Source organism: Macrobrachium nipponense, chromosome 24 (genome assembly GCF_015104395.2).
Source record: "Macrobrachium nipponense isolate FS-2020 chromosome 24, ASM1510439v2, whole genome shotgun sequence".
Taxonomy (NCBI): Eukaryota; Metazoa; Arthropoda; class Malacostraca; order Decapoda; family Palaemonidae; genus Macrobrachium; species Macrobrachium nipponense.
Window position 1 is genome coordinate 76,883,019 of NC_061091.1, and position 10,000 is coordinate 76,893,018.

Here is a 10,000-nt window from a genome sequence, read left to right on the forward strand (position 1 = left end):
ATGTTCATGGACGACATCAAGCTGTATGGTAAGAGCATCAAGGAAATAGATACCCTAATCCAAGACTGTAAGGATTGTATCTGAGGACATCAGGATGGAGTTTGGAATAGAAAAATGCGCCTTAGTCAACATACAAAAAGGCAAAGTAACGAGAACTGAAGGGATAAAGCTGCCAGATGGGAGCAACATCAAACACATAGATGAGACAGGATACAAATACCTGGGAGTAATGGAAGGAGGAGATATAAAACACCAAGAGATGAAGGACACGATCAGGAAAGAATATATGCAGAGACTCAAGGCGATACTCAAGTCAAAACTCAAACGCCGGAAATATGATAAAAGCCATAAACACATGGGCAGTGCCAGTTAATCAGATACAGCGCAGGAATAGTGGAATAGGACGAAGGCAGAACTCCGCAGCATAGATCAGAAAACCAGGAAACATATGACAATACACAAAGCACTACACCCAAGAGCAAATACGGGACAGACTATACATAACACGAAAGGAAGGAGGGAGAGGACTACTAAGTATAGAGGACTGCGTCAACTTCGAAAACAGAGCACTGGGGCAATATCTGAAAACCAGTGAAGACGAGTGGCCTAAAGCGGTGCATGGGAAGAAAGGACTAATAAAAGCAGACGAAGACCCAGAAATATACAGAGACAGGAGAAAGACAGAAAGAACAGAGGACTGGCACAACAAACCAATGCATGGACAATACATGAGACAGACTAAAGAACTAGCCAGCGATGACAATTGGCAATGGCTACAGAGGGGAGAGCTAAAGAAGGAAACTGAAGGAATGATAACAGCGGCACAAGATCAGGCCCTAAGAACCAGATATGTTCAAAGTACGTTAGACCTTAAATAACGGAATAAATCTCTCCCATTATGTAGGAAGTTGCAATACGGAAAAGTGAAACCATAAACCACATAGCAAGGTTGAATGCCCGGCACTTGCACAGAACCAGTACAAAAAGAGGCATGATTCAGTAGCAAAAGCCCTCCACTGGAGCCTGTGCAAGAAACATCAGCTACCTTGCAGTAATAAGTGGTTACGAGCACCAACCTGAAGGAGTGATAGAAAACGATCAGGCAAAGATCCTCTGGGACTATGGTATCAGAACGGATAGGGTGATACGTGCAAACAGACCAGACGTGACGTTGATTGACAAGGTCAAGAAGAAAGTATCACTCATTGATGTCGCAATACCATGGGACACCAGAGTTGAAGAGAAAGAGAGGGAAAAATTGGATAAGTATCAAGATCTGAAAATAGAAATAAGAAGGATATGGGATATGCCAGTGGAAATCGTACCCATAATCATAGGAGCACTAGGCACGATCCAAAATCCCTGAAAAAGGAATCTAGAAAAAACTAGAGGCTGAAGTAGCTCCGGGCCTCATGCAGAAGAGTGTGATCCTAGAAACGGGCACACATAGTAAGAAGAGTGATGGACTCCTAAGGAGGCAGGATGCAACCCGGAACCCCACACTATAAATACCACCCAGTCGAATTGGAGGACTGTGATAGAAGCAATAATAAAATAATAATAATAATAATAATTAATAATAATAATAATAATAATAATAATAATAATAATAATAATAATAATAATAAAATAATAATAATGTTGAAAGAATTCAACAGTCAAGGCTACAAGAGACTTTTAAGTGGCTGGACAGCAAGACTGAACAAAGGAAGCCGGAATGTAGGTGATGTAATAGTCTTAAAAAAGCACAAAACAAAAACAAAGCGGGCTCTGCTAGGAGCCGAAGGGACGCCGCTAACATTATCTATTCGTACAGGGCATCTATTGAGGCACAGTAACGGGACCCTCCCACCTGCTACCGCGAACGAGGAAAGAAAAGACATGAATGATGAACTCCGTCCAAGTTGTATAGATATCAAATAACGTTACGATTGCATTGCATATACAGATTACATGTATACATGTATACTATTAATCTAGGGAATTGTTTACCTTATTATTTACTGAGCATCATTTACATTTACATTGCATTTATCCTTTTACCATTTGCACTCTACTTACTGTAAGACCACTTGCTTCATGACGCATTGTGGCAACATTGCTATTATAGGCGGCAACACCGCTATTGTTTCCCGTCATATTGCATTAATCGGTTCCTGTCCTGTGGTCACTGGGACGTGAAGCACGGAACTTCCTTCCGCCTTCACATCTCTTTAGGTGTCAATATATAGAATTTTAAAGGACCTACAGTTTCAATTCATTCCTTGGGCATCTGTGGCAGGGTTACAAGCCACAGTAACACACGTAACTCACCGAAGAGGAATTGGCGCGCCTAGGGCGGAGGGACGGTTGACGAATCACTTGAGGGAATTAATGTACGGTTCGACGATGCTTTTTTCAAGATGTATCAGGGAATAATGAACAAGTAGAGACGAACTTAGCCTATACTCAGCTGACGTGGCGGAGATGGACTTGTTTTTAACAGACATTTCCATTACCCTTGCTTTTCCTGGCTTTGGCCAGAGATTAAACATAAATTTAAAAAGTAATTTTTGGTTTTAATTTAGCCGAATATGACACATGAATTGATTCGTAAAAAAATTTCTTAATTAAGTGGGTCGTTGTCAGTATCACACATTTTTAAATCCTTTTCTTCCGATCAACTTTTCAGATGAGCAGGTCGAAAATAGGACTTTTTGGACATCAATTTTTCACATAAAATTTCAGTTCGTTTTTATTGATAATTTTTTTTCTTTATTATGTGTGTTTATATATGTGTCCTGATAAGGTGGTGGTCCCCCAGTGAACATTACTGACCAGGCCAGAGTAATATATCAAGTTCTCTCTCTCTCTTCTCTCTCTCTCTCTCTCTCCTCTCTCTCTCTCTCTCTCTCTCTCCTCTTCTCTCTCTCGATCTCTCTACGTCGATCCTTTGTAAAATTTGCGCGATTTTTTATTGCATTCGTACTTATCATTAATACTTATGCATCAGTAATTAAAGCATTTTTAGTTTATAAATCTTCATTCATGCATTCGTTTTATATTATGCACTCTTGTTTTAGCATTCGTAATGTATGCACTTTTAGTTTATTCATTTTCAGTTTTTGCATTCGTTATGTATACATTCCCAGGTAATGCATAAATTTATGCATCGTATTCTATGCATACTAAGTTTATACATTCGTAATTGATGCAAAAATTAATGCAGTTAGATAAATGATACATTTTATATATATATATATATATATATATATATATATATATATATATCTAATAAAAGGAGCCCATAAAAACACCAAAATGTAGAGAGAAAAGTACTATATTTCAGAGATGCTGTCTCTCTCTTCAGGTATATGAATGAGAAAAGTTTACAGAAAAGGTGGTATTTATACCAAGAGATTCGTCCACAAGTAAGCCAATTTAGGTCACCCCGCTGATAATCTTCCTTTAATCTTCTTAAGCGTTGGTTGAATGAACACTGCGTCGACGATGTCCGATGTCCAATTCCCTTTTGAGATGTTCAATTACCTTGCCTTCTCTTTTATTAATAAGGCCGATTCCATCATTTGACTCTTGTACCGGCAGTTGCTGCTATAAATTACACGTGACATATTCCAGTTTATTCTATGGTTATGTTCATTTATATGGTTGAAAAATAGCCGAGTTCTGTTGTCCATACCTAACTGACCGTTTGTGTTGTATTAATCTGGGAAGTGATTTACCTGTAAATCCGATGTAAGATTGGTCACAGTCTGGCATGGGATCTCATATACCCCAGAGTCTTTGGGCGATGTCTTTTGTTGGACGTTAATCAGGATTTGGCTAAGGTATTTGGGTAGGTAAATGCAAAGGGTTGGATTTCCCAAGAGTTTGAGTTACTCTCTTAATCGTCTCCAGGTGGGGAATTTTTATTTTATTGTTGGGTGTGTCTCTGGTCTTGTCTTTAGGGGGTCGGTAGAAAATTACGTTTGCTTTTTGAATTGCTTTCTCAATTATATGGTCAGGATACTTTAAAGATGAAAGTTGCTTGCGAATTAGTTCAAATTCTTTTTCCAGGAAATCTGGGGAACAAATTCGTAAGGCTCTTAAGAATAGGTTGCTAGCTACACCTATCTTGATAGTATTGTCATGATAGCTAAAGTAGTGAATATATGAAAGTGAGAACGTTGGTTTTCTGTATATGGTAAATTTGTATTCTGTCGTGTCTCTGATTATTAAAACATCAAGAAAAGGAATTTTGTTGTCGGTTTCCCATTCAACTTTAAATTTGATGCTGGGCACTAATGCGTTTAATTTTGAGAGGAATTCATTAAAATTACCCCACTTATTATCCAAAATGTTAGTATGTCATCCACGTATCTCATCCACAGCATGTTTTTTGGGTTTTATTGCATTTATTACTGTAGTTTCAAAGTATTCCATGTACAGATTGGCTAAAATAGGACTTAAAGGACTACCCATACTACACCCGAATTTTTGCTTGTAGAATGATTCCCCGAATGAAAATACGTTATTAGATGCACATAATTCAACTAACTTTTATTTATTATTTTGTCAAGTGCCAAAGTGGAAATGATCTGAATAGGGGATGATAATTTTTCCCTTAAAAAACTGAGAAACGTCCTGTACTGGTACTTTTGTGAATAGGGAGTCTACGTCAAGGCTTAAAAGTTTTATGTTGTGAAGTGGTATATGTGCTTCTCTGAATTTGTGACAAAAGTCTTCCGAATGTTTGATGTGACTGGGAGAAAAAGTGCCTAAAAAAGGAGAAAGGAGGCCAGCTAACCATTTAGAAATTTTGTAATTGAAAGCTCCGGCGCATGAAACGATGGGTCTGAATGGAAGATTGTCTTTGTAGTTTTTGGGAAGACCATAAAAGGTAGGTAATTTAGATTAATTACTTTAAATTTCTCTAATAGTTGCAATACTCTTTTGTTTGTCTTGGCCAATTAATCTTACTTTCCGAAAAAATTCTGTGGGAACGTTCTGGAGGGGATTTTTCGTCAGTTTTTCGTAAGTATTTGTGTCGCTAAGGAGCTGGTTGATTTTGTCGAGGTAGAAGTCTTTGTCCATTATTACAATTTTGCCGTCTTTGTCGGATCTACTTATTATAACATCTAACTTTTTTAGCGAGTGGATGGCTATCATGAATCTGCGGGGAACAGGATATTTCTTATGAAGGTCAGTTAAAGCATTTAGTAACACTCCTTTTAAACATATCTCTTCACGGCTGTAGTTTTTTGTCAGATATGAATTTATCAAAAGCCACTATGAAGTCTAGGTTGCGGTCTGGCATAAGGGCAAAGGATAAGCCTAAATTTAAAACTAAATGTTGATTTACAGTAAGGGTGTTGGATAAGTTTAAAACTTTGTCTTGTTGTTCAAGATTATTCCATGCGCTATTATCTATTAGGTTATTTAACTTGGCGTAAAAAGTCGTGTTGGAATGATGTCACGCTATTATAGGCAGCAATGTCGGAACAGAATGAAATCAGATACCTGTATACGTGGTCCGTAGTGAGGAGGCGAAGATTAGATTGAGTTCCATATATCACTCTGCGTAGCCACGAAGATGTCGTTTCTCGTATTGGTGATTCTTTCTTCCAGGAAAACTTGTGTGATAGAGGGGAAGGGGTTTGATTGCAGAGTCCATCTCCCGAATTTGTTCCCCAGATTTCCTGGAAAAAGAATTTGAACTAATTCGCAAGCAACTTTCATCTTTAAAGTATCCTGACCAATATAATTGAGAAAGCAATTCAAAAAAGCAAACGTAATTTTCTACCGACCCCCTAAAGACAAGACCAGAGACACACACCCAACAATAAAATAAAAATTCCCCACCTGGAGACGATTAAGAGAGTAAAAACTCACACCCTGGGAAATCCAAACCACCTTTTGCATTTATCCTACCCCAAATACCTTAGCCAAATCCCTGATTAACGTCCAACAAAAGACATCGCCCAAAGACTCTGGGGTATATGAGATCCCATGCAGGACTGTGACCAATCTTACATCGGATTTACAGGTAAATCACTTCCCCAGAGATTAATACAACACAAACGGTCAGTTAGGTATGGACAACAGAACTCTGCTATTTTCAACCATATAAATGAACATAACCATAGAATAAACTGGAATATGTCACGTGTAATTTATAGCAGCAACTGCCGGTACAAGAGTCAAATGATGGAATCGGCCTTAATAAAAGAGAAGCAGGTAATGAACATCTCAAAAGGGAATTGGACATCGGACATCGTCGACGCAGTGTTCATTCAACCAACGCTTAAGAAGATTAAAGGAAGATTATCAGCGGGGGTGACATAAATTTGCTACTTGTGGACGAATCTCTTGGTATAAATACCACCTTTTCTGTAAACTTTTCTCATTCATATACCTGAAGAGAGAGACAACAGTCTCTGAAAATATAGTACTTTTCTCTCTCATTTTGGTGTTTTTATGGGCTCCTTTTATTAGATGGAATTCTGTTGTTACAGAACATTTTTACCAGTCATTGTCAGCCCATTATGGAATTCAACCGCCTTTCCACGATTCTTCACTCACTTCCAGAAGTCAAGCCAGTTTTCCGCAAGTTTGAAAAAGAACTGAACAGACTACACCGGCTGAAAAACACTTTTTGGAAGAATGCCTCAAAGAACAAGTACTTCCAAAAATGTACGGATTCGGGAGATGGACTCTGCAATCAAACCCCTTCCCTCTATCACACAAGATTTTCCTGGAAGAAAGAATCACCAATACGAGAAACGACATCTTCGTGCTACGCAGAGTGATATATGGAACTCAATCTAATCTTTGCCTCCTCACTACGGACCACTATACAGGTATCTGATTTCATTCTGTTCCGACATTGCTGCCTATAATAGCGTGACTCATTCCAACAGACTTTTACGCAAGTTAAATAACCTAATAGATAATAGCGCAAAATTTCTAAATGGTTAGCTGGCCTCCTTTCTCCTTTTTTAGGCACTTTTTCTCCCAGTCACATCAAACATTCGGAAGACTTTTGTCACAAATTCAGAGAAGCACATATACCACTTCACAACATAAAACTTTTAAGCCTTGACGTAGACTCCCTATTCACAAAAGTACCAGTACAGGACGTTCTTCAGTTTTTAAGGGAAAAAATTATCCCCCTATTCAGATCATTTCCCTTTGGCACTTGACAAAATAATAAGTTAGCTGAATTATGTGCATCTAATAACGTATTTTCATTCGGGGAATCATTCTACAAGCAAAAATTCGGGTGTAGTATGGTAGTCCTTTAAGTCCCTATTTTAGCCAATCTGTACATGGAATACTTTGAAACTACAGTAATAAATGCAATAAAACCCAAAAACATGCTGTGGTGAGATACGTGGATGACATACTAACATTTTGGGATATAAGTAAGGGGTAATTTTAATGAATTCCTCTCAAAATTAAACGCATTAGTGCCCAGCATCAAATTTAAAGTTAAATGGGAAACAGACAACAAAATTCCTTTTCTTGATGTTTTAATAATCAGAGACACGACAGAATACAAATTTACCATATACAGACAACCAACGTTCTCACTTTCATATATTCACTACTTTAGCTATCATGACAATACTATCAAGATAGGTTGTAGCTAGCAACCTATTCTTAAGAGCCTTACGAATTTGTTCCCCAGATTTCCTGGAAAAAGAATTTGAACTAATTCGCAAGCAACTTTCATCTTTAAAGTATCCTGACCATATAATTTGAGAAACGCAATTACAAAAAAGTCCAAACGTAATTTTCTACCGACCCCCTAAAGACAAGACCAGAGACACACCCAACAATAAAATAAAAATTCCCCACCTGGAGACGATTAAGAGAGTAACTCAAACTCTTGGGAAATCCAACCCTTTTGCATTTACCTACCCAAATACCTTAGCCAAATCCCTGATTAACGTCCAACAAAAGACATCGCCCAAAGACTCTGGGGTATATGAGATCCCATGCCAGGACTGTGACCAATCTTACATCGGATTTACAGGTAAATCACTTCCCCAGAGATTAATACACACAAACGGTCAGTTAGGTATGGACAACAGAACTCTGCTATTTTCAACCATATAAATGAACATAACCATAGAATAAACTGGAATATGTCACGTGTAATTTATAGCAGCGAACTGCCGGAGTACAATGAGTCAAATGATGGAATCGGCCTTAATAAAATAAAAGAGAAGCAGGTAATGAACATCTCAAAAGGGAATTGGACATCGGACATCGTCGACGCAGTGTTCATTCAACCAACGCTTAAGAAGAGTAAAGGAAGATTATCAGCGGGGGTGACCTAAATTGGCTTACTTGTGGACGAATCTCTTGGTATAAATACCACCTTTTCTGTAAACTTTTCTCATTCATATACCTGAAGAGAGAGACAGCAGTCTCTGAAATATAGTTACTTTCTCTCTACATTTTGGTGTTTTTATGGGCTCCTTTTATTAGATGGAATTCTGTTGTTACAGAACATTTTTACCAGTCATATATATATATATATACACACACACACACATATATATATATATATATATATATATATATATATATATATATATATATATATATATTTTAGGAAATGAAGAAAACAGGTCAGAAGATTAAACCGTTTATTTCATCGAAAATTAAATTCCCGAAGAAGCGACGTCACTCGTTCCAGTGGAGCCCAGAATCGTAGCAGAAGAGACCGAGAGTTGTTCCTGGACATAGTAGATCTATCCGTAGTAAGGTCTGTGGAATCCTCCTCCAAATCCGCCTGGTTTCTGAAGCCACCTCCAGAAAGCCTTCCCGAAACCGCCTCCTGTCTGAAGCCTCCCTCCCCGAAAGCCTCCGAAGGCCTCCTCCGAAGCCTCCGTAGCCACGGAGTGAGGATTCTGCCTCAGGATCCGCCAGAGCGTTAAGGGTCGGGCATGGCCGTTGCAAAGCAAGCGAGTGCCAACATGGCGGCCATCACGACAAGGCTGAGATTAACCTGGGGTTAAAAAGGAGACGGTTCATACAATGATGTATATCATCATGGCACTTTATTATTATTGTTATTGTGTATTTAGTAGATGAACCCTATTCCTGTGGAACAAGGCCGCCACAATGATTATTAAATTACTTGATATTCAAGCTTCCAAAGAAGGCACAGGAGGTGATGGGAAATGCAGAAAGAAGAGATCACTGAGTTAAAAAGATTCATGAAGGCTTTGATAAAAATGTCAGGATATGATCAAAGCACAAAGAGAACTGTATACATAGACAGAAAAACGCATTTTACAAGAATCGTTTGAACAAATAGAAGTATGTCCCGTTTCCTGGAACTCTGACAATTACTGGTTAGCGAACTTAAGAAAAAAAGATTTATGAAAGCTCTAGGGTACGCTTACAACTCTGGAATTCATAAGCTTTATAATGATCCTTCGTGGTTTTCGTACACACACAAGATATCTACGGTGCCCCGTAGCCATTACTTAAAGGTCTTTGCAGTGTCCTTTCGGCCCTTAGCTACAAACCCTTTCATTCCTTTTTACTGTACCTCTATCCATAGTCTCTTTCTTGCTGTCCACCCTCTCTCCTAACAATTAGTTTATACGGCAACTACTTTGAGGTTTTCCTCCTGTTACACCTTTCAAACCCTTTTACTGTCAATTTTCTCTTCAGCGCTGAGTGAACTCATAGGTCCCATTTCTTGGCCTTGGGCCAAAATTCAATATTCTATTCCATTCTAAGACGGTTATGCTATAAGGTAGGCTAACTAACATTGGAACTTCATAATTAAGGTTATAGACACAAAAATTGACTTAAAATACTCAAGATATTTCGGGAACTTGCTAAGAACGTATATTACAGTTTGGTAAGCAATGCCCTTTCCTAGTTACTTATATGAAGACATGGACTTACAAGAGCCCTGCTTATGTGACTGGAAAGCCTACTAGCACCATTATTAAAGTGAATTCATGGTGGCTATTTTTAACGTATAAATCTGCTA

The 10,000-nt window shown here is 38.3% G+C and overlaps 2 long non-coding RNA genes across 2 annotated transcripts in view; both read left to right on the plus strand.

The window, feature by feature from the left end:
• The window catches only part of LOC135205822 (uncharacterized), a 183,815-nt gene that overhangs the window by 74,119 nt on the left and 99,696 nt on the right, over window positions 1-10,000 (plus strand). The window lies entirely within an intron of this gene.
• Window positions 8,283-10,000, plus strand: part of LOC135205821 (uncharacterized) — a 16,265-nt gene continuing 14,547 nt past the window's right edge. Inside the window, exon 1 of the long non-coding RNA XR_010312619.1 lies at window positions 8,283-8,755. This is a non-coding gene — a long non-coding RNA (uncharacterized LOC135205821). The remainder of the gene's footprint in view (window positions 8,756-10,000) is intronic.